This window comes from Microcebus murinus, chromosome 5 (assembly GCF_040939455.1).
Source record: "Microcebus murinus isolate Inina chromosome 5, M.murinus_Inina_mat1.0, whole genome shotgun sequence".
Classification (NCBI taxonomy): domain Eukaryota; kingdom Metazoa; phylum Chordata; class Mammalia; order Primates; family Cheirogaleidae; genus Microcebus; species Microcebus murinus.
The window spans coordinates 52,070,547-52,097,244 of record NC_134108.1 but is presented as its reverse complement, the minus strand read 5'-3'; positions in this window follow the sequence as shown (position 1 = coordinate 52,097,244).

Sequence of the window (26,698 nt, the reverse complement as noted above, 5' to 3'; positions counted from 1 at the left end):
TGGCTAGTTGGTCTACATCACACTATGTAAATACAACAGTTAATTTACCTCATTTATATTTATGTACATCTGTTGTGTAGGAAATAGAAAATATATAAATACATACATAATTTTTTAGGTACCTTCTGACTAAATCTTTAAAGACACAGATGTCACCTAGAAATAAATTTACTTGTAGCCTTCAGTGAGATTCTATATGAAAGGGAAATGGCTATAAACAGAGGGGAAACAACACCCCTAAAAGGCAGCTATTTTGGCCTAAGGCAGGTGCCTGGGGGAGCAGAGTCCTGTGTCCCCTGCACCTCCTGAACCCTGGCAAAGAGTCAGATGTGGCTGCACCTATAGCTCTCTCCAACATATCTGCCTTATATAAAAAGCAACTGAGGTTAATTTTTCTCTCACTGCCTTAGAGAAATTATATTGGGTGTGTAGGAGTTAGGTGATAAGAGATCCCTACTACTCATGGAAGCAACAATTCATTGAGGATCTATTGTGGGCAAAGTTCCCACTAAAATGAAATTCTTGTCCTCAAGGAGATTGCAACAGTATTATTACTATGCTAAAGGTGAAAAGAGAGGACTAGCCCAGCATCAGAAGCTGTAGGGCATGTTTCACAGTTGAATGAGTACTTGGGCTAGCTCTTAAAACTTAAGGTTTATAAGAGGCAGAAACAGAAGGGGAAAGAGTATTCTAAGGGAAAGAAACAGCATGCACACGACAGAGAATCTAGAAAGAATGTGGTAAATTGGGAGCATAACTCCAATGTCTCCTCTTTGATGATTTTCCTTAAGCCTCTGAGAATACCCAGGTGCCTCCACAGCACCTACCATATGTATTATAGTTATTTATTTACAGATGTCTCTCCCCAGCCAACACATGACCCCTAAAGATCTGGTGTGCTATTTTTTCATCCTTCATTCACAGCACTCAACATCACAACTGGTGCATGACTGGTACTCAGCACCACCTTGTTAGGTGAATGGGGCCTGCCCTGTGCATCAGTGAAGGTGATTTCGGCTGGCTGGAACCAAAGTGAACGGTGGCGACAGGATGCAAGATGAAATAGGGCATGGAGCGCAGAGCCAGATCATGAAACACTCAAGCCCATAATTACAGAGTTTGGATTTTATAGAGAATGTAGACTGTTTTCATCATGAGAGATTGGTGATGAATAACCGGAAAAGAACCTATTATAATGGGCAAGAGGCCATGAAGATCAGACAATATGAGGCACAGAGGACTTGGCAGCTGCTCAGAGTTCAGTGCTTACCAAGTGCCAGGCATCATGCTGAACATGTTATGCATGCTATTTTATTACATCTTCACCCTTCTCTAAAGTAGGTATCATTATTCCCAATCTAGAGATGATGAAACTGAGGATCCTTATAAATGAGGACCCCTACAGAGCCTTAAGGCTAGAATTCCTTCCCAACTCCATCTGACCCTGAGAACAAAGCATTCTCTTGAGCAATGTATGAGGAACCCAGACAGAAAAAAGTTTCAGCACTGACCAAGAAGAGGCACACTCTTTCTACAGGCCTGGGGCAATCCTGCCTGGGACAGAATCTCTCAAGGGAAGCCAGGCCATGTGTCTACTGATACATACATAACATTCTTTCTTTGCAAGTATTTAACCTCATGAAAAAAAAATTTTAGATGCCAACTTTAAAATATACAGAGATGCATAGCCTTTATTTTGTTTTATGCTTTTTAGGTGGTACAAAAGCAGAAATATTTGTCAATCTTGGTTTAAATTTCTACATAAAAATTTGTGGTCTTAGATAACCATGCAAGGTATATTTAGAGGGCTATTTTCTCTTTGACGGCATGGGCTCTTTCTTATTCATTTTTGTATTTGACCTAACACAATACTTCACACATATTTCAAGCTATGTAACATATTTTAAACTAACCTGGATTTAACCAGTTTGGAAATGACAGAGGCAAGGCTGGCAAGATGAAGTCATTTAGAGACAGTCTAAGAATCCTAACTTTTGTCTTATGGCTCGTGGGTTTTGGAAAAATTTATAATGACAGGATAATTTTTAGCAAGGAAAGAAAGAGAGGATGAGAGGGAGGAAAGGGAGGCAGAGGGAGAGGGAGAGAGAGAGAGAGAGAGAGAGAGAGAGAGAGAGAGATACAGGAAGGAGGGAGGGAGGGAGGGAGGGAGGGAGGGAGGGAGGGAGGAAGGAAGGGAGGGAGGGAGGGAGGGAGGGAGGGAGGGAGGGAGGGAGGGAGGGAGGAAGGGAGGGGACCATAGACTTGACTTCGCAGTATACAGTAATATTTTTCTGGAGGCAGCCTCATAAAGCAGATGGCTATCAGGAGGCAAAATCCAAATTGATCACGAGTTAAGGTTTATTACCTTGGTTAAAAAAAAAAAAAAAAAAACCAGCATGAGAAAAAAAGTAAAGATCCTTATTGCCTGGAATGAAAGTATACAGCAGTGAAATGCAGAAGAGAAGGGAGGCCTGCATCCTTTCTAGAAGAAAACAAGCCCTTTGGCAATAAAAATCGTGATTATCTTTATTATACCATTTTAGGAAGTGAGAAAATAGGAGTTGAATTAGAAAAAGAACAGATATGGAGGTGAGGAGACCATGATGCAGTTTTACAGAGTAATATTATTGTAAATAAAACTAGGTAAGAATACCCTCACTTCTTAAAAAGGTATGAATTTACTTAGTTGTAACGCTGACAAACTTCCTGACATTAACACAATCTTTATGCATCTGTGTTCCTGGCACTCACTCATATCAAGTGCTCATCATTCTAAATTCATGGCCTTTTCGTTGTTTCCTTCACTAGTTTGAATAAAATCAACAAAAGACTCTGAAACTTTTTTTGAGGCACAATCTCACTCTGTCGCCCATGCTGGAGTGTAGTGGCCTCATCACAGCTCAGTGCAGTCTCCAACTCCTGGGCTCAAGCGATCCTCCCGCCTCAGCTCCTAAATAGCTGTGACTACACGCACGTGTCGCCAAGCCTGGCTAATTTATTTTTCTTTTCTTTTCTTTTTTTTTTCGTAGGGACAGGGTCTGGCTCTCGCTTGGGCTATGAAAACATTCTCTTTAAAGAACCAGAATCAATTTCTTTCATTCTTTGTACAAATATTTTTACTAAGGCTGTATTACACACAAGCGTTCACAACACCAGTGTGCCATGGATAATGTGATGATAAAAAGGACATTCCAGGGCGCAGGGAGTTTTAATCTCATAAGTGACGGGGAGAGGTGGCATATATATACAGAACTATAATTCCAGTAGGTAAGCGCCACAAGAGAGATAGAAACGAGCCCCTAAGAGTTCACAGAAAGAAGAAATCACTTCTGGCAGAGGCGATCTGGGCAAGCTCCACATGTGAGGAAAAGACCAGGTTCCTTGAACCTAAAACACACCTCCTCACCTTGGCTTCTAGAAAGAGGTTTTACGTGATGCCAAGTTCTTTGCTTTCCACTCACTCTGCGTGACTGCTGGTTGGCTGAGGAGAGAAATCGCAGCCTATCTCTCCTTCAGGATGTCCGTTAAGATAAACAAAATGGCGCACGCACACGCATAGGCACGCGCACGCGCACAAATACCCAGGGACGGACTTTCTAGACATGTTTTCCAATGAGGGATAAACAACAGAAGCAAAGTGGATGGTAGACAGATGTAGTGGCGTGTTGTGGGATGATTCCCTCTTTCATTCCTTATGCTGTGCCTCATTTATACAAGGGAACTCTTTTCATTCTACCTACTATTGTCGCTGAATAAAATAAATAATATAACAAACAAAAACTCAATGCTATTGGCTGTAACGATGTACGCTGTGAAGATTGGCAGTGATGATGTGACGTTTGGCTTTAATCCCTAGCACCTCTGCACGTGCTGCGGGGTGAGGGGAGGTGGAGAGAGAGTAGGTATAATAGTGTTCTAATAATGAGGGTGTCATACACAGGAATCACGTGGGGGACTTTTTAATTACAAAACAAATTTAGCTAAATTTGATTTCATGTACTTTATCACATTTTTTAAAAAGTAATGAATGTATATATTCTTCCTTTAAAAGGGGGGGGGGAGGATGTTAAAGATTGTTCTAAATTTCCCACCATTTCTAAAGCCACTCACTTCTCCCAGACATAGACATGCCTTAGAGTTTGGGGTGTGTTGTTTCTTCCATTTTTTTTCAATAAACAATGCATGGTGTTTTCTCCATTTGACCTACTGACTTTAAGCTGTAGCACCAGACGCTGAAGCAGCAGGCCTCACATAAACTGTTTAAACCAAATCCCTACAACCAAGCCCTTATTCTATGTCAGTTCAGCTCCTGTTGATCCAACCCTGACCTGGTACACAGGGGATGTCTTAAGAGTCAGAGAAATTAACCCTGAACTGCTCCTTCCTCCTGCCACCTCCCTCCCTCCTGCTTCCTTGGAGGACTGGGTGAAGAGTGACTATTTTATGCCTAGGAAAGAAAAGCTGTCTGCACCAGAATAAGATTGCCTCCTACCTCCTCTGTTGATCTTCCTTCCTCCTTTTTGAGGGCACTGTCTACCCCTTGCTCAGAAATTAACTGATCAGTGCCACTTAAAATTCCTTCTTGCCCAGGGCCCTCAAAGAAGGTAATTGCCTTATTTTTGAAATAAAGGAAATTCACTGTCTTGATGTTAAATATGAAACATGTATCATTTGAAAACAATATGTTAACATACTGCTCCACCAGGGGCTTCCCCCTTATTAGGATTTCATCAATATTGAAATGGACAAGGCTTGGGGAAAAGAAAGTCTTTTAAATTAAAATTTTAAAGTTAAAGGGTGTTGCTGAGACAGGCAGTAAGCCATGAGTAAAAATCCAACACATTTGCTCATCCCAAGTGGAAATGGACACAGCTGGCTACATTGGAGGAAGCTTGCACACCAGAGGCCAAATCAAACATCCCTCTCAAGAGGGTGCCAGCAGCCAGGGCCCATTGCCATCAACACAGACAGCAGTGAAGAAAGTGTGTGATTTCAAGAGCTTAGCTTCATAAATAAGAAAACTGCTTGCTTCTTCAAGACTACACGATGCTGAAAGCTAGGTACTTGAAGAAAACTAAAGCACAATAAGATAAGCTGAAAAACACCAACTCTCTCACTTTCTTCAGTAAGATCACTTCGTCTTGCCAAAACTAACGCTCTTCCCTCAACTTTAGGATTGATGAGGGATAGGGAGGAGGGACAAGTCATCCTTCATTGTTCTTCCTTTTAAAAGAAAGAACGAGAGAGAGACAGGGAACCTCTGCATAAATGGAATACTTTTCTCCCATGCAATTTTTGTCAAACTGGGGTTATGAAACAGACATGTGAAATAATGAAGAAAAAAAAAAGAAAGAAAGTACAAGGTAAAACAAGACATTTTTGGCAAACCAAGTAGTACAACAGATAAGCAGTCAGAGTTATTATCATAAGTAAGACTCCTCATACACGTATGGTGGTAAGGAATGTATCTTTATGTATCTATAGGAGTCTACTTTTTGAGTAAAGGGTAAGTGTTACTATGGTAGTGCCTGAGTTTATCTCCTGTTAAATACTCAAATACAAATAAGAAACAGTCTCCAAACAATCACTGCTGAAGGCATTCTCCTTCAGTGAGCAACTGAAGACCCAACTGAAGGCAGCCTGTATTCTAAGGGAATTTATTTTCTTGCATAACATAAGTCCAAAGGAAGATCAGTTCCAGAGTTGATTAATTCAGTGGCTCAGCAATCTGGTCACAGGCCCAGGGTCTTTCCATCTTCCCACTTCATCATCAGGGTATCAGATCATAATCACAAGACAGTTACAGCATCCCAGCCTTAAACACCAATGTCCAGAGATTTGTGTCTTTTTTTTTTTCTTTAAGAAACAGGGTCTCGTTCTATTGCCTAGGCTAGAGCACAGTGGCACAATCATAGCTCACTAGCCTTGAACTCCTGGGCTCAAAGCAATCCTCCTGCCTCAGCCTCCTGAGTAACTAGGATTACAGGCACACAACCAGTTAATTTTTTTAATTTTCTGTAGAGACAAGGTCTTGCTATGTTGCGCAGGCTGGACTTGAACTCCTGGCCTCAAGCAATCCTCCCACCTCAGCCTCCCAAAGTGCTGGGGTTATAGGTGTGAGCCACTATACCCAGCCTGTGTCTCTTCTTAAGAACTAAGATACTTCATTTAGAAACTCCTTTCCATCTCCTTGTCCAGAAGTAGATCCTGCCCCATCCCTAAACCCTTCCCAAGTAAGAAGCATGAGACCTCCACCATCAGCTTAGACCAGACAGGGTTTAGCTGAGTCCCCGGGGCAGACACAGGAGCAAAGCCAAGGCTCTGGGTGAGCCACCAGTACATATTAGGTTGTTGCTAAGCTAGTGAATGTATGATTCAATCTGAGAATAAAAAACTTGCTATAGGGGCCAAAATGGGCAATTTCCATAATTTTTTCCTAGTTTAATACATTGCCCCCTGGAAAACCTCATAAATAAAACATTAGCAGGAACTAACACTATGTAAAACAGATTTATACTGGTAATCGGAGCTAAATAAGCAATATGAAACCTTTTTCCAGGTAACATTCCCTCAAAGTATCAGTAAATAGTCAAATACTACCTAACTTCCTGGTAGAGAAAATACTGTTTTACATGAAGAAGTTTCAAAATACTGAGCTTTTATAAGACAGCCACCTGTTTAGTCTACCCAGTAGTTTCTTTCTGTCAGAAAACAAAAACCCCCACCACCCTATGTGGTTCTGGTGGACCTGCCAACCACAGTGCCCACCGCAGAGGTAGACATGTGGCCCAGGGCTTGGCAATCAGGGCATTCCAGTCCTGGGACCACAATATTAGACCAACAATTTGACACTTAATCTCGACCAGGCAGAGACCAGAAAAAAAAGTCCTTCCCTGAAATTTATTAGCTGAAAACCAAAAGAATAAATATCACCCCTCTTTTATTGGGTCCTGCCATCTTTGGATCTGGAGATGCCACAGGAAAAAATGTGGCCAATGCAATGACACACACAAAATCAGAGCCCAGTGAGGGTGGGGGTGAGGGGAATAAAGAGATGGATCCAGCTGGCCTAAAGCTGTGACCTTCCCAGTGGTGACAAATTGCATAAATGGCCCCAAATTTCACCCCTCCCTGTATCCAAAACTTTTGCCATGAGACTTGGCAATTTCCCCCACTTCCATGGAAAAGTATATTTCCCCACCCTGACTTGGAATGTGGCCAGGTGACTGACTGATCAATAGGATATTAGCAGACATGACACAAACAAGGGCTTTTTTTTTTTTTTTAGCGTCTTATGGGGGTACAAGTGTTAAGGTTACATAAACAAGGACTTTAATATGCCTTTGCCACCACCAGGGAAAGGACATGCCTCAGCTTACCTGCAGGTTCATGGAAAACAAGAGACACATGGAGCAGACCCAAAGATCTGTACCATAGACTTGGAGCCTAAATCTGCTGATGCCTGAGCAAGCTCAGGTAACATCAGCAGAGCTGGTCCAACTACCCCTAGATGTGTGAGCTAAATAAATGCTTGTTGCCACATGTCACTGAGATATGTGTGGTTATCATACAGAAATGACTGACCAATATACCACTTATGTGAGCCAATAAATTACACACACACTCTTTTTCTTTACCTAATATTTTTGTTTGTTTTTAAAACCAAAATGAAGGCTTCAAATGAAGGGGGCTTCTTACCAGCTTTATTTCCTGTTATATCCCCCAAACCAATAACATGGGCTGGGACATTGTAGGCACTCCATAAATATTTGATGAATAAAGCAAGTTTGAGTTGAGTATCTGTCACTTCAAACAAGATCCCTGACTAATACAATCCAGAAATCAAACATTTGTTTTCCTTTGATCTTACAACATATTTTTATATCCAAAAATCACATCAATAGAATTTAGCCTAGTGGTTGTCTCCCAGATTTGGAGGATTTTCAGTGTTAACAAATCATTAATGTGTCAAGGATCAACACGAAAGTACAGATTAGTACTCAACGAAGTCAATCCTCAATTATTTCTCGGTAGAGAAAATACAAGTCATAAAGCCCTAAAGTCACCCAACCAAGGCTATGCCATGCCATTGCTTTACATGATACCCCTCTGTTAACTGTACCACCTCTCCTAATTAATTAGACCAGGATGGCTTTGTGTAATATGCCACCTTTTGTTTATTCATTCTTATTTCACACATAGAAAAACTGCAAGACTAGTATAAAGAACTACTATATATCTTTCCCTCAGTTAAACAATTGTTAACATTTTGTGCTATTTGCTTTATCATCTGTTCACTCAATATACTTATTTCCCTGAATCATTTGAGAACAATTGCAGGCATCATGCCAGTTTACCAATAAATACTTCAGTATATACCTTCTAGGAATGAGGACTTTCTTTGACATAACCACAGTTCATTTATCAAAATCAACAAATAGATGATTTAATACTAATATCTAATCCAATGTTCATATTCAAATTTTGCCAACTGTCACAATAATGTTCTTTAAAACCTTTCCCCTCAACCCCTGATCTGAGATCCAATTCAGGATCACATAATTCTATTTCACTGATCTATATATCTGTCTTCATTATGCCAGTACCATACTGCTTTATGATAGCTTCAAAATGTTTTGAAATCAGTAAATATGAGACCCCCTCCAACTTTGTTATTCTTTTTAAGATTGTTTTGGTTATTCAGTGTCCTATGAGATTCCACATGAATTTTTAGGATGGATATTTCTATTTCTGGAAAAAACAACATTGGGATTTTGACAGATTGCATTGAATCTATAGTCACTTTGATAGTATTGACATCTTATTGATTCTATCTAGTCTTACAATCATGAACATGGGATGTTTTTCGATTTATCAGTATCTTCTTTAATCTATTTCAGTCATGTTTATAGTGTTCAGTGCCTAAGTTTTACACCTCCTTAGTTAAGTTTATTCTTAAGTATTTTATTCTTTTTGTTGCTGTTGTAAATGTGATTGTTTTCTTAATTTCCTTTTCTGATTGTTCATTGTTCGTATATAGAAACACAACTGATTTTCATATATTTATTTTATATCTTGCAACGTTGCTGAATTCATTTATTAGTTCTAACAGATTTTTGTGAAATCTTTAGGGTTTTCTACATAGAAGATCATGTCATCGGTAGAAATCAATAATTTGATAATTATTGATAATTTTACTCCTTCTTTTTTAATTTGGATGCTTTTTTCTTTTTTTCCCTTAAGTGTTCTGACAAGGATTTCTAGTACTGTGTTGAATAAAAATGGCAAAAGTGGGTATCTTTGTCTTATTTCAGATCGTAGAAGAAAAGATTTCAGTTTTCACCTTGAGTATATTGTTAGCTGTGGGCTTTTCATAGATGATCTTTATTATGTTTAAGTAGTTTCACTCCACTTCTAGTTTGTTGAGTGTTTTTATCATAAAAGAGCATTGAATTTTTTCATAAAAAAAAGAGTATTGACTTTTTTTTTTTTTTTTTGCATCAACTGAGATGATCATGTGGTTTTTTTCATTCTGTTAGCATGGTATTTACATTGATTACTTTTCATTTGTTAAACCATTCTTGCATTTCAGGAATAAATACCACTTGGTCTTTGTATATAATCCTTTTAATGTGCTGTTTAATTCTGTTTGCTACTACCTTATTGACAATTTTAGAATCACTAATCCTCATGAATATTGGTATATAGTTTTCCTATAATGTCCTTGGCTTTAGTATCAGGATAATGCTGGCCTCATAGAATGAGTTTGGGAGTGTTTCCTCCTCTTCAATATTTTGGAATAGTTTGAGACGGATTGGTGTTAACTCTTTATTTTTTTTTTTAACTTTTTTTTTTATTTCGGCATATTATGGGGGTACATATTTTAAGGTTTCAATAAATGCCCATTTCCCCCCCTTCCCCCACAAGTCTGAGTCTCCATCATGACCATCCCCCAGATGGTGCACATCTCACCCATTATATATGTATATACCCGCCCCCCTCCCCCCTCCCACCTGCCCAATACCCTATTACTATAGTACCTATGTGACCACTTAGGCGCTGTTCAGTTAATACCAATTTGCTGACGAGTACATGTGGTGCTTGTTTTTCCATTCTTGGGAAACTTCACTTAATAGTACGGGTTCCAGCTCTAACCAGGAAAATATAAGATGTGCTATGTCACCATTGTTTCTTAGAGTTGAATAGTACTCCATGGTATACATATACCACATTTTATTAATCCATTCTTGGATTGATGAGCACTTGGGCTGTTTCCACAGCCTTGCAATTATGAATTGTGCTGCTATAAACACTCAAGTGCAGGTGTCTTTTTTGTAGAGTGTCATTGGATCTTTTGGGTAGATGCCCAGCAATGGGATTGCTGGATCAAATGGTAGATTCACTTGTATCACTTTAAGGTATCTCCATATTGCTTTCCACAGAGGTTGAACTAATTTGCAGTCCCACCAGCAGTGTAGGAGTGTTCCTCTCTCTCCGCATCCACGCCAGCATTTATTGTTTGGAGACTTTTTGATAAAGGCCATTCTCACTGGAGTTAAGTGATATCTCATTGTGGTTTTGATTTGCATTTCCCTGATGATTAGAGATGTTGAGCATTTTTTCATATGTTTGTTGGGCATTCTTCTGTCTTCTTTAGAAAAGTTTCTGTTCAAGTCCTTTGCCCACTTTTTAATGGGGTTATTTGATTTTTTTCTTCCTGATTTTCGTGAGTTCTAAGTATATTCTAGTTATCAGTCCCTTATCGGATGCATAGGATGCAAAAATTTTCTCCCATTCTGTAGGTTGTCTGTTTACTTTCATGACTATTTCTTTGGCTGTGCAGAAGCTTTGTAGTTTGATCATGTCCCATTTATTTGTTTTTGTTGCTGCTGTGATTGCCTTTGGGGACTTCTTCATAAACTCTTTGCCTAGGCCGATGTCTAGGAGAGTGTTTCCAACTTTTTCCTCTAGAATTCTAATAGTTTCATACCTTAGGTTTAAGTCTGTTATCCAGTGTGAGTTGATTTTTGTGAGAGGTGAAAGGTGTGGGTCCTGTTTTAGCCTTCTACAGGTGGCTATCCAGTTTTCCCAGCACCATTTATTGAAAAGGGATTCCTTTCCCCAGAGTATGTTTTTGTCTGCTTTGTCAAAGATTAGATGGCTATATCAGGATGGTTTTATATCAGGATTCTCACATCTGTTCCACTGGTCCATATTCCTATTTTTGTGCCAATACCATATTGATTTAATTACTACAGCTTTGTAGTATAGTTTGATATCTGGCATATTAATGCCTCCCATTTTGTTTTTGTTGCCTAGAATTGCTTTTGATATTCGGGGTCTTCTTTGGTTCCATACGAAGCGTAAAATTATTTTTTCTATATCTGTGAAGAATGCTGATGGGATTTTAATAGGTATTGCATTGAATCTGTAGATCAGTTTGTGTAGTATAGACATTTTGATGATGTTGAGTCTGCCGATCCACGAGCATGGTATGGATTTCCATCTGTTTACATCCTCTGCTATTTCCTTCCTCAGTGTTTCATAGTTCTCCCTGTAGGGGTCTTTTACCTCCTTGGTTAAGTATATTCCTAGGTACTTTAATTTCTTTGTTGCTATTGTGAAGGGAATTGAGTCTTTGATTTGGTTCTCAATTAGATTTGTTGTTGGCGTATATGAATGCCTCTGATTTCTGTGTGTTGATTTTGTATCCTAAGACTTTACTAAATTCATTGATCAGTTCCAGGAGTTTCTTGGTTGAATCTTTGGGGTTTTCTAGATATAATATCATATCATCAGCAAACAGTGAAAGTTTGATCTCTTCTGCCCCTATTTTAATACCTTTAATTCCATTTTCCTGTTTGATTGCTGTAGCCAAGACTTCCAGCACTATGTTGAATAGAAGTGGAGATAGTGGGCAGCCTTGTCTGGTTCCAGTTCTAAGTGGGAATGATTTCAATTTTTCCCCATTCAGTATGATGTTGGCTATGGGTCTGTCATATATGGCTTGTATCATTTTTAGGTATGTCCCTTCTATGCCTATTTTCTTAAGTGTTCATATCATGAAAGGGTGTTGAATTTTGTCAAAAGCTTTTTCTGCATCTATTGAAAGAATCATGTGGTCTTTGGTTTTGCTTCTGTTGATGTGGTGAATTGCATTTATAGATTTACGTATGTTGAACCATCCCTGCATCCCTGGGATGAAGCCCACTTGGTCGTGATGGATTATTTTTTTGATAAGCGTCTGGATTCGGTTGATGGATTATTTTTTTGATAAGCGTCTGGATTCGGTTAGCTAAGATTTTGTTGAAAATTTTTGCATCTATATTCATTAGGGATATTGGTCTGTAGTTTTCTTTTTTTGTTGCATCCTTTCCTGGTTTTGGTATCAGAATAATATTCACTTCATAAAAGGTGTCGGGGAGGTTTCCATTCTTCTCGATGTTGTGGAATAGTTTCTGCAAGATAGGTACTAGTTCTTCTTTGTAAGTGTGGTAAAATTCGGGTGTGAAGCCATCGGGACCGGGACTTTTCTTTTTAGGGAGATTTTTAATTGCTGTTTCGATTTCAGCTGTTAAGATTGATCTGTTCAGGGAATCTATTTCTTCCTGGTTGAGCCTAGGGAGGCTGTGTATTTCTAGAAATTTGTCCATTTCCTCCACATTTTCCAGTTTATGTGCATAACAATTTTTGTAGTATTCATAAATTATATCTTGTATCTCTTTGGGATCAGTTGTGATATCTCCTTTTTTATTCCTGATGGAGCTTATTAGAGATTTCTCTTTTCTGCTTGGTGTTAACTCTTTAAATGTTGAGTAGAAATCACCAGCGAAGCTGTGATAGTAAATTTTATGTATCAACTTGACTGAGTCATGGAGTTCCCAGATATTTGGCTAAGCATTATTTCTGGGGGTGACCATAAGGACACATACTGAACTATACCACTAGCTTTTCTAAGTCTCCAGGTTGCAAACAGCACATCATGGGACTTCTTAACCCCCATCTCTCTCTGTCTCTCTGTCTCTGTCTCTCTCTCTCTTTCTCTCTGTCTCTCCATACACACACACACACAGAGGTATACTCAGAGACACACACCCCTACAGGTTCTGTTTCTCTGGAGAATCTAATACAAAAGCCATCTGCTTCTGGGCTTTTCATTGTTGGGAGATTTTTGATTACTAACTCAATTTCTTTACTGCTTTTTTATTTCTTCATGAAAGCTTATGTCTTGGTAGGTTGTGTGCTCCTAGGAATTTATTTATTTCATCTAGGTTACTTAATTTGTTGGAGTGCAATTGTACATAGTATTCTCTTAGAATCCTCATTTATTTCTGTGACATAGGTTGTAATATTCCCTCTCTTATTTCTGATTTTAGTTGTTTCAGTGTTCACTCTTTTTCTCTTAGCCTATTTAGCTAACGATTGGTCAATTTTCTTGATATTTTCAAAGGATCAACCTTTAGTTTTGTTCATTTTCTCTATTGTTTTTCTATTTTCCATTTTGTTTATCTCCTCTTTAATCTTTATTATTTCCTTCCTTCCGCTAACTTTGGATTTAGTTTGTTCTTCTTTTTCTAATTCCTAATATATAGTAAGGATGTTGATTTGAGACTGCTCTTCTTTTTAAATAAGCATTGTGCTATAAATTTACTTCTTAGCACTGCTTTCATTGTATCCTACAAGTTTTGGTATGCTATGTTTTCATTTTCATTTGTTTTAAGATATTTTATAATTTCCCTTGTGATTTCTTCTTTGATCCATTCTTGTTCCAGAGTATATTACTGAATTTCTATATACCTGTGGATTTTTCTACTTCCCTTCAGTTATTGATTTCTAGTTTTATTTCATTGTGATTAGAAAAAATATTTTGTATGATTTTAATCTTTTAAATTTATGAAGACTTTTGTGGCCTAATTATTTGTCATTTGTCTTTTGACTTTGCTTATGATGTTTGTTGCCATACAAATTTAAAAAACATTTTTTAACTGCTTCAGGATTTTGAGATATGGAGTCTTCCTTACACCCAGGGTATAAGAAATTCACTCATTTTTTTTTTCTTCAGGTACTTGTAAGGTTTTATTTTTTATCTTTTGATTTCTGATTCATCTGGATTTTATTCTTGTTTATGGTGTGACATGTGGATCTAGGTTTTTCCTTTCTCTAAGTAGCTACCAGTTTTCCCAATAGCTTTTTAAAAAATGTCCTTCCTTGCTCCAGTGATTAAAGATGCCACCTTTACCATTTCCATGTATACTTGGGTCCATTTCTAGACCTTCCATTGATCTATTTATGCACTATTACCACACAACTTCAATTATAGAGATTTTATAGCATTTTTTAATATCTAAAAGGGCTAATTCCACCTTGTTGCTTTTCTCTCTAGGATTTTCTAGCTATTCTTGCATCTTTATTTTTCATTAGAAATTCTAGTATCAACTTGTGTAGCTCCATTAAAACACTGTGGATATTTTTATCAGGATTTTTACCAGGATCAGGTAAAATTTATAAATTTATAAATTAATTTAGGGAGAACTGCATGAGGTTCAATTATCCTATATAAGAACAAGGGTCTCTTTCCCTTTGTTCTAGTATACTTTAGTGTCTTTGAGAACATTATTTCCTCTTGTCGTAGAAGAAATTTATTTCTTATTGTGGAATTTTACACATAGTTTGCTGTATGTAACTTCTAACATGCTTCATTCTCGGAGGTGAACACCAACTCTGAAAACCAAAACTATATAGCAAAAGAATATTTTTGTTTTCATTCAGGGATTTGCCTATCAAAGTAAATGAGACATGGCCTATTCTTCTGCTCTTTAATTAGGAAGGTAAAACAAGTTACAGCAAAAATATTAATATATATACTACCCTTGAAGAAAGCTCAGGTTAATTCATTCATTTAGTAAACCAACATTAATTGAGAAACTGTTCAGTTTGTGGAGTGACTCTCTTGACACTGGAGTTTTAAAGATGAGTAAGACATGAATCCCTTCTTCAAGAGTTTCACATCCACTGAGGGGGCCAGGCCTTCCCCAAGCAGCCCAGGAACTCTGTGCTCTAAACACAACAGCTTATCAACCACATTCTCCTCTTTGTTCACAGAGTTTGCTTAGACCATGGTGCTCTGTCCCTCCTTCCTTTTTTGCTCATCAGAATCATACATCATTTTTCAGGGCTAGCTCAAATTCTACCTGTACTAAGGAATCTTTTCTGATCACCTTGTCCAGAATTAATTACCCTATTTATGCAATCTCTATTAGATTCTATTCCTTAGAATGTCTTGCATTCATATCAAATCATTTCAGTATGATTCTATCTCCCCCACTAGCTTAACACAGAGATTAGCTGTATTTTATTCATCATTGATTCTTTTACAGTGCCACAAACAGTGAATTGTCCTATAGATGATATTGGTCATTATTTTGGGATGCACAGCATCTCTACAGCCTTTCCTGTATTTGGAGAATTCTCAATTTTACCAGCTGTGGCATAAGCAGAGCATGCCTCCTACTTTAGAAGGTGTAATGCCAGAAACTTGCTCTCCCAAGCTTCCTTGCAGGGAGTGCATGGTTACCTGACCTATGAATATTTAATCAGAACTCCTGTGGTTGAATCAGGAGCTAGTGATGCAAGGAATTAGAGAGAATTGAGAATCCTATCTGTGATGTTGGCTAGACTGAAAGAGATAGCAAAGGTAATACCCAAGTTTGCACACAAGCTATGTTGGCTGTGCAAGTGTATAAGACAGGAAACACAAAATGGGAATGAAGCACTGTAGTCAAATCATTAAGGACCAAAAAGTATTAGGATATACAAATTTCCATTAAGGCACCAGGATTTTAATAAGTACTAAGAAGACCAAAAAAGCTCACACGAACAGCCCCAAATTCTCTAAACAGTGTTTGTCCTCAAACTACTGCTGCTACCTGAGGCCCTAACATAGACCATGTAGGGGTTCACAAAGCAAAATAATGCTTAAATTCATTTTAAATGTTCATTCTCTATACATTTATGTATTCATCCTTCCCTTAACTCTGAACTTTCTCTATACTATACCTTTTACTTGAACACTTTGTTAACATTCAAAAACTTTTCTCCACATGAAAACACACTAGAAAGAAGAAAAATGTTAACTCAAACTACACTGAAACACATCTCTTACCTACCAGATTGACAAAAATACAAACATTTGACAACATATTCTCTTGGTAATCTAAGGAAAAGCAGGTATTCTCATTCATTGCCAGGGGAAATGAAACATGGTATAACACCTAGGTGGGGAATTTAGATACATTTGTCCTTTCACTAACTTTTATGAACCTACCCAACTATATAGATTATACAGAAGAAAAAGAAGAAGGTGGAGAAAGGGAATAGAAGGAAGAGCAGGAGAAGGAGGGAGAGGGAAGGAAGGGAGGAAGGCAAAAAGGAAGGAAGGAAAGAAGATAGAGAGGGAAGAAAAAGGGAAGAAATTATGTTTGCACAAGGCTATTCACTATGGCTTTATTTGTAATAGCAAAGGAATGGAAAGAAGTCATATTTCTTGCAATAGAAACTGGATGAATAGAGTACTATGCAGTTACAGAAGAATGAAGAAAACCTCTGTATATTGATATGAATATACCATATATATCATTTAACAATATCTCTATATATTATACATAATATATATTATTATATTATATTATAATATTCTTACTTTCCCATTTAACAGTATATCTATGTATAATATATAATTCAAAGATACATCATTAAACAATATTATATATAATACATATTATATATAGATATATTAAATGATAAAACAAGATTATTAGATGATACATAAGAAACAAGAAAATATTTGAATACATATATATGTAATATTACTTATATGCCCAAAGGGAAGTGATGAAAAAAGAAATGAGTACTAATTAAAATGGCTAATAAAGAGAGGGTATAGAGAGGGAATAGAGATGGAAGGGAAATATCTATGAATGTATCTTTTCATGTAGTTTTTACTTTGGAACCATTGTGAGGGTTTTATGTAACTAGAAATCTAAATTAAATAAGAAATAAAAGAGCAATCCTTAAAAATTAAAAAAAAATAAAAAACAAAATAAATTGACTCCCTAATTGCATATAAAGCCAGTACCAAAGCCACACTGGAAAAAAAGGAATTATTTCAAGTGGTTCTAAAACACAGTAGTTTGACTATAAATCCCTAGTGGGTTATACTTTAAAACCAAAGAATTGCAAATAAATCTTAAACTGTATTCAGTAGTAATATTGTCAATAGTATTATAGGTGTTTAGAAACTACTATGAGTCTATTATAGGATAAAGCAAATAATACTTCTGTTAATTTCCTTGGGACCCAAGATTTTCAGCATAAGGAAAAAGATACAATTATAATATCAGAGAAGTTAAGAGAGAATCCTATATTTTAAATTTGAATTGAAATGCAATATAAATGAACAAATTTTTTTTCAAAAATATTTCCTAGCTTTTACCACTAAAAGGCTTATAAGGAATAATAATTCAACAGCAAGAAGCACCCACAATGCTCAGGTTATACTCTAAAAACATAATTTACCACTAAGGAACCAGGACTCTGGTGAAATGACTGTTCCAGGTCTAAGGCAGCAAATGTGTAAGATGATTTTGAGACATTTTTTTGTACAAGAAATGAAGGAAAATATCAAAGAGCAATTTGTTCATATCAAAAGAAAATAGGAGGTAACTTCAAGAGACTTCAATTGGACTAAGATGTGACAATCTGAGTCTCAAACAAGAAAACAACTGCAATGAATTAAAACACATAAAATATATGCAAATGCCTTGGTCATCATTGGAGGTTGCTCGGGCATCAACTCATTACTCTGAAATTTTAAAAATAAAGGGAAAGCATCAAGCATTTATCCTGCGTTTCCTATACCACAATACTTCATGGGAAACAAAGCAGAGATGGGAGAAAGTTCTTTAATGAATTATTCCATTTAATAAGTGCAGATGAATGACAGAATGAAAAAAAAAATCACCATTTTTAACCCCTAAGGAAATGACAGGTCTTCTTAACAACAATCATCATCGGATCCCAAAACCATTAGGTGAAAAGTTGATGGAGAAATTAAGCTGACACTCTCTGAACCCACTGATCAATCTTAGCATCAATGAAATCATGATAACCACATACTATGTGCTTCAAGAAATGGTGCCATACCAAGTCCACAGTACCTCCTATGAAATATTTCTGACTAAATAAATTGAACCTATCTGTAATCAAGCCTGTAGATCTACTTGCCAAGCTGTAGAAAATACAGATTATAGAGGAACATGGCAAAAACCAGCACAAGGGACATAATCAGCCAATGTCACAGAATGTGGCACATTCTACAAAGATAAATGATCTTGTTTCACCAACGAACCCACCACACACCAAGAAAAGAAAAGAAAAAAAAGGAGGAAGGGCAGTTATAGAATAAAATAGGCTTATAAGCCATAACAACTAAATGCAATATGAAGACTTTATTTGAATGCTAATTCAAACAAACCAACAGTAGAAAGATATATTTGAGATTGTCAGAGAAAATGTGAATAAGGAGTTGGTATTAGATGATATTAACATTTATTATTAATTTTGTTAAGTATTCTAATAGCATGGCTGTTATATTTTTTAAGAACAACTTAGAGTGACATTTGAAGTATTTACTGGTGAAACAACATGGATGTTGGGATTTGCTTTAAAATACTCCAGAGGCCTGGCACGGTGGCTCACGCCTGTAATCCTAGCACTCTGGGAGGCCGAGGCAGGTGGTTCACTCAAGGTCAGGAATTCGAAACCAGCCTGAGCAAGAGTGAGACCCCATCTCTACTATAAATAGAAAGAAATTAATTGGCCAAAATATATAGAAAAACTTAGCTGGGCATGGTGGCACATGCCTGTAGTCCCAGCGACTCAGGAGGCTGAGGCAGCAGGATTGCTTGAGCCCAGTCCAGTGAGGTTGCTGTAAGCTAGGCTGATGCCACAGCACTCACTCTAGCCTGGGCAACAAAGTGAGACTCTGTCTCAAAAAAAATAAAAATAATTAAAAAAAAATCCTTTATCAACTAAGTAACTATAAGTAAGACAGGAGTTTCCTTAACTCTCCCAAGAATACTTTCTCAAAATATGTGACTTGCATATCTCACCTTCTATTCTCTCATGTATAGAAAGCACCAGAACTAATTCCTGTATATCTAAATCATTCAACGCTTGCTGCACTCCATATACACATGTGCTTCTGTTATATGTGTGTATGTGTCAGTGTTGTATGTCTGAGACTGCAAACTAGGACACTGTCGACCAACCATATGGGCGTTTGCTTTAATCACGCTGATGACTTAGCACATTGTCAACATGCAGCAAAAGTATAATACCATAATACTATAGTATAAATAGTGAACTTTCTAAGCAATCTGTTGCAGCTGCCCTAACTGTTCACAGACACAATACAAAACCCTGTATTTTCTGGTTTAATTTGCTTCTACTCCTCCTGCCCAATATTAAGAGTTGTCATTTGGTGCCTGTCTAATATTAGGAGTTGTCATTTGGTGGATATTTCCATGGATGGATAAATGAATTTTATGTTTCACACAAAATAGGCTTAACCCACAAAGTTTCTCTGTTCCCTCAAAGGGTATATGACCCCTTTTCTTATGTGAAGAACCTAAACTTACCCAATTTTCAAATTTTATCTATGAACTGTCTACCTACTGGCTAGACTCTGTTGTATTGCCTTTTCTTTTATAATCTTGTCTAAAATCTGCAAGTTTATAATTCTGCAAGTTTATAATACACCATACAAAAAGAGTCTCAGTATGGCAGTGACACTTGAAAGTGATCAGATATCACTTTAATATTTGAGACAAGTTCAAATCAATGCTGTTGGTATGCTTCTTAAGATTCTGGCTTTTAGACGACTTCTAAAAACCAAGTAGTGATCACATGAAAGCTTAGGTGGATTTCTTTTCTTTTCTTTTTTGGAGGGAGAGGTGGTAGGGGAATGAAAGGGTGGTTGTAGCTTTGAATGTTGTTTGGCTAATTTCAACTGAGTTCTCTATTTTGCTCATATGTAAATTTTGTCTAATCCATCCTTTTAACTCTAGGATGACCTGGTCTAAGGATGTAGATAGCTGAATTTCATACCTGCTGAGGCAGTGTTGGCAAAACCTTCTTTCTTCTGTAAAAAAAAAAAAAAAAAAAAAAAAGTGACCATAAGTTTCCATCAGGTTTCAAAAAGTACCTCATTGCTGTTGCAAGTGACCTCACAAAATTCTGCTGCTATACTAATGTCACTTCCCTGACCCAAAAGTCTTTAGTATTTTGCTTACTGAATTACAGAGAAATTCTTCAGCTTGCATTCCATACACAGGGTAATGATAGTATAGTACCTATACCTCAGAGAGTTATTATGAGGATTAAATGAAATAATACACATAAAGTGCTTAACACAGTGTCTGAGAGCCAGAGGCAAACAAGATTGTTCTTTGTAAGCACTCCCTGAACTCCTCAAAATCCCCAGAAAAAGTACATTTTCAGTAAACATTTGTTGAATAAATGCACTGAATGACATAATGAAAAAACTAAGTTATTTGATATCTATGAAAAAATAAAAGTTCTGCCTTAACATGGTAGTATAACTTGTCAAGTGCTTTTGCACAGGGTGTTAAGCTATTAATATATATAATGCCCCAACATTATGTAACATTTTTAACATTAACATTTTAAAACCAAAAACTGAATTTTGAAAATTTAATAGGAAAAGACTTAATAAAGGGAAGGCCTATTATTCAGATGAATCAAAGAGGAATCTGAGATATAATCATGTTTTATTGGTTCAATATCATTCACCCTGGAGTTAAAGCACTCACCGCATATCTCATTAACCCTTACAACACCCCCAGGAGGCAGGTAGATGGTAAAGACCATCCCCTGTTACTGGTGGAGAAAACCTGAGGCCCAGGACAATGAAGGGACTTGTCAAAGGCCACATGAAGTGAATGAGCAATGGAGCAAGAAATGGAACTGAATTCTAGTCTTTATCCTTAGTGTACTATTATATTTTACCATGAGGTTGCCAAACATCTCCATTGCTTTTTACTCCAAAGTCCATTTTAAAATAGGGATGGGCACAGTGGCTCATGCCTGTAACCTCAGCACTTTGGGAGGCAGAGGCAGGAGGATGGCTTGAGGCCAGGAGTTTGAGACCAGCCTGAGCAACACAGCGAGACCTGGTCTCTACAAAAAAATTTAAAAATTAGCCAGGCATGGTGGCCTGTGCCCTATAGTCCTAGCTACTCAGGAGGCTGAGGAAGAAGGATACCTTGGCACAGGGGTTGGCGGCTACATTGAACTATCCTTATACCATTGTACTCCAGCCTGAGCAACAGAGTGAGACCCTATCTCTAATAATAATAAATAAATAAATCCTCTTTTTTAAAAAAAGGAGCCAACAGTGTAAGATTCGATACCTAAGATAGAAAAAACACAAATCGGCTGGATCTTTTGTTTGTTTTTTATCATTCCATAATATCACATAACATGTCTGGGGAAGAAAATTGAGGCAAATTCTGGTTCAGAAACAAAACTTCTGCATGAAACAAATCGCTACATTTTAGGGCAATTAATGTGAACTCTGATTTGCAACTGTAAACAAAGGTATTTGGTTTTGACTTTCCAAACAAAACTGGTATACTGAGCATATTTCTTCATTGATTTTTTTTGCAGGATTCTACCTGGTGGTGATGAGTAAACGAAACCTTTTTAATTGACTCATCAGAATAGGGATTAACAGAATTTTCGGTTATTTTAGCCTCCAAATTTTCCCAGAAACTCACAGGATGAGATGTTATGTTTTAAGTATCCCTTGACTGGAAATAAAACACATAACGACCAAATGACCCAAAGCTCCCATGAAGTCGGTGACTCTACGAGAGGAGACTGTTTACTGCCCCCTCTGTCTCTCCGAAAGTAAAAACCGTGGCGCGGCGAAGCTGTGGCGGGGAAGGGCTCCCCGACACTCGCGGGCGGCCCGGGGCGGGGCCTGGGTCCGCGGTCGCCGGCCGGGAGGCTGTTCTACGTCCGCTCCGTCTCCCAAGGACTGAGAAAGCCAGGCTCGCCAAGTGAATCATTCCAAGGTGTCTTCCTGATTGTTTCTTTTTTGAGCATGAAAAAGCGATGAGGACGAGGAGGCAGACGATCGCGCCTCGCGAGGCGGGTCCCCGCAGGGCTCCCCGGCGCCTGCGCCCCAGCGCGGCCGCGTCCTGGGTTCCCAGACGCGCAGTGCCGGGTTTCCACTTTCCCTATCGACTGATGGCTCCGTCGGGGTCTTCCAGGGACTCCAAAGGCTGGCCGAGCCCCGCGGGGGAAATCCGCGAGGGCGCGGCCTGCCGGGCTGTGGGTGGCTCACCTACGCCCCACCGGCCGCTGCTGTTCCCGAAAATTCAGGTTGTCCGGGCACCAGCAGGGACTTTAGGGGTAGGGCTTTCGAGAACACTCTCCCCGGCGGCGTGACCGCCACCGATGGTCGCATGCCAGGCCTCTGCCGGCTTCGGGGCAGCTGGGCTACGGTGGGCGCCACACCGAGTGGCCACGGAACGGATGGAAAGATGTTTAGGCGGCGGCGGCCTCGGCCTCCTCTCGACCTTCGGGCCTTTCAGGGTCCCGGCTGGCTACGCCCGATGGCTTCTTCCGCTTCTTCCCAAAGACGGCTGGGACTCGGGCCCTGGACCCAGTCTGTCCGGAGTCTGTCCTTAGCTCCGCCATTCATGGGCTGCTGCGCGGCCCTGAGCCAGTTACCAAACCTCCCTGGTCTTCACTTTATCTGTAAAGTGGGAATTAAAATAACACCTACCTCAGAAGACTGTTGTGACAGTATGAGATGAGGCTTTAACAGTGCTCTGGCACTTGAGAATTGCTCCGTTGAAGCCTGCGGCTGCTTGGAAGAATTCAAAGAGTTTGGTATGAGGAGGCATTCAACTAACTAGAATTTGACAGGACCATGAGTACCCAGGCTGTGCCCCAGGAAATAGGAAGCGGAGACAAAACAGAACAAAAACTGCCGTCCTCAGGGCTTACTTGGGTGGGGTGGAGGGCCGGGTGGGCGTAGTGAAATGCCCAGCATGGAGGCAATTGTGATTTTAAACAAGGTGGACAATTGAGCTCAGTGAGGTGAGGGAGGAAGCCAGCGTCTAGCCAGAGGGAAGAGCACCAGGGAGCTACTGTCCGATTTCCCTTGCTAAACCCTGTCACCTCTCTCCTCCACACACAAACATGTCATCATGTGAGTCCTCCCTAGGGAGATTGGCCTAAGGAAAGGGGCTGGGTGGCTGGAAGAAAGCCCAATTCCAGCATCACTTCCAGCCTGTGGTGGTTTAAGTCAAGTGCCTCCTCCTCCCTGCAGCCCCATCCTTCAGCCACAACCTGCAGCCCCATCCTTCCAAGTCTTCATAAGAATTTCCCTGGAAAGAGGCATGAGGGTTTTCTGAACACAGGAAAAACCATGTGAGGACATGGCAAGAAGGTGGCTGTCTATAGGCCAAAGACAGAGGCCCAGAGAAACCAAACCTCCTGACAACCTTGATCTTGGACTTCCAGCCTCCGTAACTGTGAGAAAATAAATTTCTGTTGTTTAAGCCAAAAAAAAAAAAAAAAGAATTTTCCTGACAGAGTCATAAAGGAGATAACTCACATTCTCTCAAGGAATCTAACTTCCTCTTCCCCCTTTCCTTGGAAGATGACTAGAAGGGTAGGTGATGATGCAGATACAAATCAACCAAAAAGTGATTTTTCAGACCTGCTTCTGAACAAACTTTTCTCTCAGCTCTCAGCAGTAACAGTGACCACACACTTCTGAAGCGTTTTATATATATATATACATATATATATGTATATGTATATATATATAAAATCAGATGAACAATTTGAACTGGATATTGCATTCTCAATTATATTGCACCACTACAAATAGACAAATGTCTTCTAAAAGACAGGAAAGTAAGGTACAAGACATATACACACACAAGTCTGGCCTCATGTATACTATCAATATCACATATCAGGTGGGGTATTGAGGCACACACCTGTCATCCCAGCACTTTCAGAGGCCAAGGTGGGAGGATTGTTGGAGGCCAGAAGTTCTAGGCTGTAGTGAGCTATGATTGCGTCACTGTAGTCCACCCTGAGCAACAGACCCTATCTCTGAAAAATAATAAATAAATAACATATCAGTAAAAGTAAGTACCACTTATTATGCTCTTATGTGCTTAGTGTTTTATGTGTATTTACTTATTTAACCATTATTGATAATCCTGTAAGGTAGTATCTACTATCATTTCACAGATGAGAAGATTGAGCTTTAGAGCAGTTAACTTGTCCAAGGTCATGGAGCTAGTAAATAGTGGAGTCACTCCCCTCCCCTCATTTTAGTAAAATAAATATTTATTGAATACTTTCCACATGCCAGGCACTGTTGTAGGCATTGGAAATACAGCAATTAAAAAAAAATCCCTGCCATGTATGTATATATATGTGTGTGTGTGTGTATAAATTACTTAAATTCTTGTGGAGGGGAAGAAACAATAAAGGGGTGGGGAAGTAAATTTAGTGTAAGAGAAGTTAAGTGCCATGGAGAAAAACAAAGCAAGGAAAGGGGGAAAGGAAGGGATTTGGCTGCAATGTCAATGGAGTGGTCAGGGAAAGCTTCCTGAAGGAGATGGCATTTTAGCAAAGAGCTGAAGCAAACTACACCTATCTGGGGAATAGTGCTCCAGGCACAGGGGACAGCAAGTGCAAAGATCCTAAGGCAGGAAAAACAGGAATGTCACTGGAGGTGGAAGGGAGTGGGCATGGATGAGGAGAAAGGAGAGGTCAGAGATAGAGTGGTGACTCAGGGGGTATAGGAGATTGGCTTTTACTCTGAGTGAGGTGGGAGTCACTGGGGTGTTCTGAGCTCCCTTACATATGGAGATCACTCTGGCTGCTGTGCCAGGAATGCACTGTAAGGGGGCAAGGTTTAGAAACACGGAGACCCATCAACAAGCTCTCATAGTAACCCTAGTGAGACCCATCAACAAGCTCTCATAGTAACCCTAGTGAGCAGAGGTCTTAAGGAATGGTCAGCTTCTGGATATATACAGAAGATAAAGGTGCAGCATTCACCAGTAGGCTCAGTTTGGAGTGTCAGTCAAGGAGTCAAGAAGTAACCCAGAGTTTTTGGTCTGATCAACTCCTGAGAAAAATTATGTTGCTCTTAATCTAAAGGGGGAATACTGAAGATGGAGCAGGTTCAGGGGGCAAAGCATCAAACAAACTAAATTTAAGGATCTTTTAGATATTTAAGTGGAGATAGACATCAAGTATGCAGTTGAAGAAACAAAACTGGAGGTTAGAGTTTAGGGAACAAATGTATTTTTTAAATTTGGGGATTGGTTTAAAATTTGGATGGTTGTAGGTGCTGGTGACTGCAAGCGATAACATAAGGGGTGAGGGCGGATGGATAGAAAAGGTCTGAGAAGTGAGCCCAGGTATGCTCCAATGTCTCCCACTTCACCAGGACTAAAGAGTGAGAGAGAAGAGCACACAGCCTTGGCACTCGGGTTAAGACTTCCTTCCACTGTTAAATCTCTGCCCACTCTGCCCCTTCACTGGAGGCAGCTGGGAGGAAGCAAGGATTTGGCATGCCAAGTCTGGCATTAGACAGACACATGCTCCAATGCCAAGGCCCTTAATCTCTCTGTGTGTCAGTATTCCCCTCCGTAAAGTGGGATACTAACATCCCCTAACTGAGCTGCAGTCTTAGATCCGTGAAGTAAAGAAGCGCATGCAGGCAGGGCGCGCTGGCTCACGCCGGTAATCCTAGCACTCTGGGAGGCCAAGGCGGGCGGATTGCTCGAGGTCAGGAGTTCAAAACCAGCTTGAGCAAGAGTGAGACCCCGCTTCTACTATAAATAGAAAGAAATTAACGGGCCAACTGACATATACAGAAAAAATTAGCGGGGCATGGTGGTGCGTGCCTGTAGTCCCAGCTACCTGGGAGGCTGAGGCAAAAGGATTGCTTGAGCCCAGCAGTTTAAGGTTGCTGTGAGCTAGGCTGAAGCCAGGGCACTCACTCTAGCCTGGGCAACAAAGGGAGACTCTGTCTCAAAAAAAAAAAAAAAAGAAGCGCATACAACTGGCTCTTTTGCTCCTTCCTACTGCTCAGGGCTTTCCTCAGCACTTTATGTCCCACCTACCTCCGAACATTGTTCTATCTTCACATATGCTTGACATCTCCAGCCCATACTGGTACAGAATAGGTGTTTAGAGAAAGAATGAACGAAGCCAAAGATCGGTTGTGGAATCCCCGGCCAGGAGAGATCCGGGTCAATTCATCTCGCTGTGAAGGGAGGGGATCCCGCGCACCGTGCGCAGTGCAGAGCCACTGTGTTGTGCTGGGCCTGCAGCCGGATCCCCGCGCGCGCCCCTCGCGTCAGCCCCTTCTGCAAGGCGCAGACGAATCGGGGAGGGGCCTCGGCCAAGGGCGCTTCCTCTCCTGCCGGAGCAGAGTCCTCCGGGCCACGCTCTCTCGGACAAGCCCTGAGAGGCGCGAAGACATCGCGCTGCGCCTGCGGCTGCCCGGACGCGCGGTTTCCAGTCCGGGGGTGAGGAAGTCTGCGGGTCTCCGGCACACGCGGGGCTC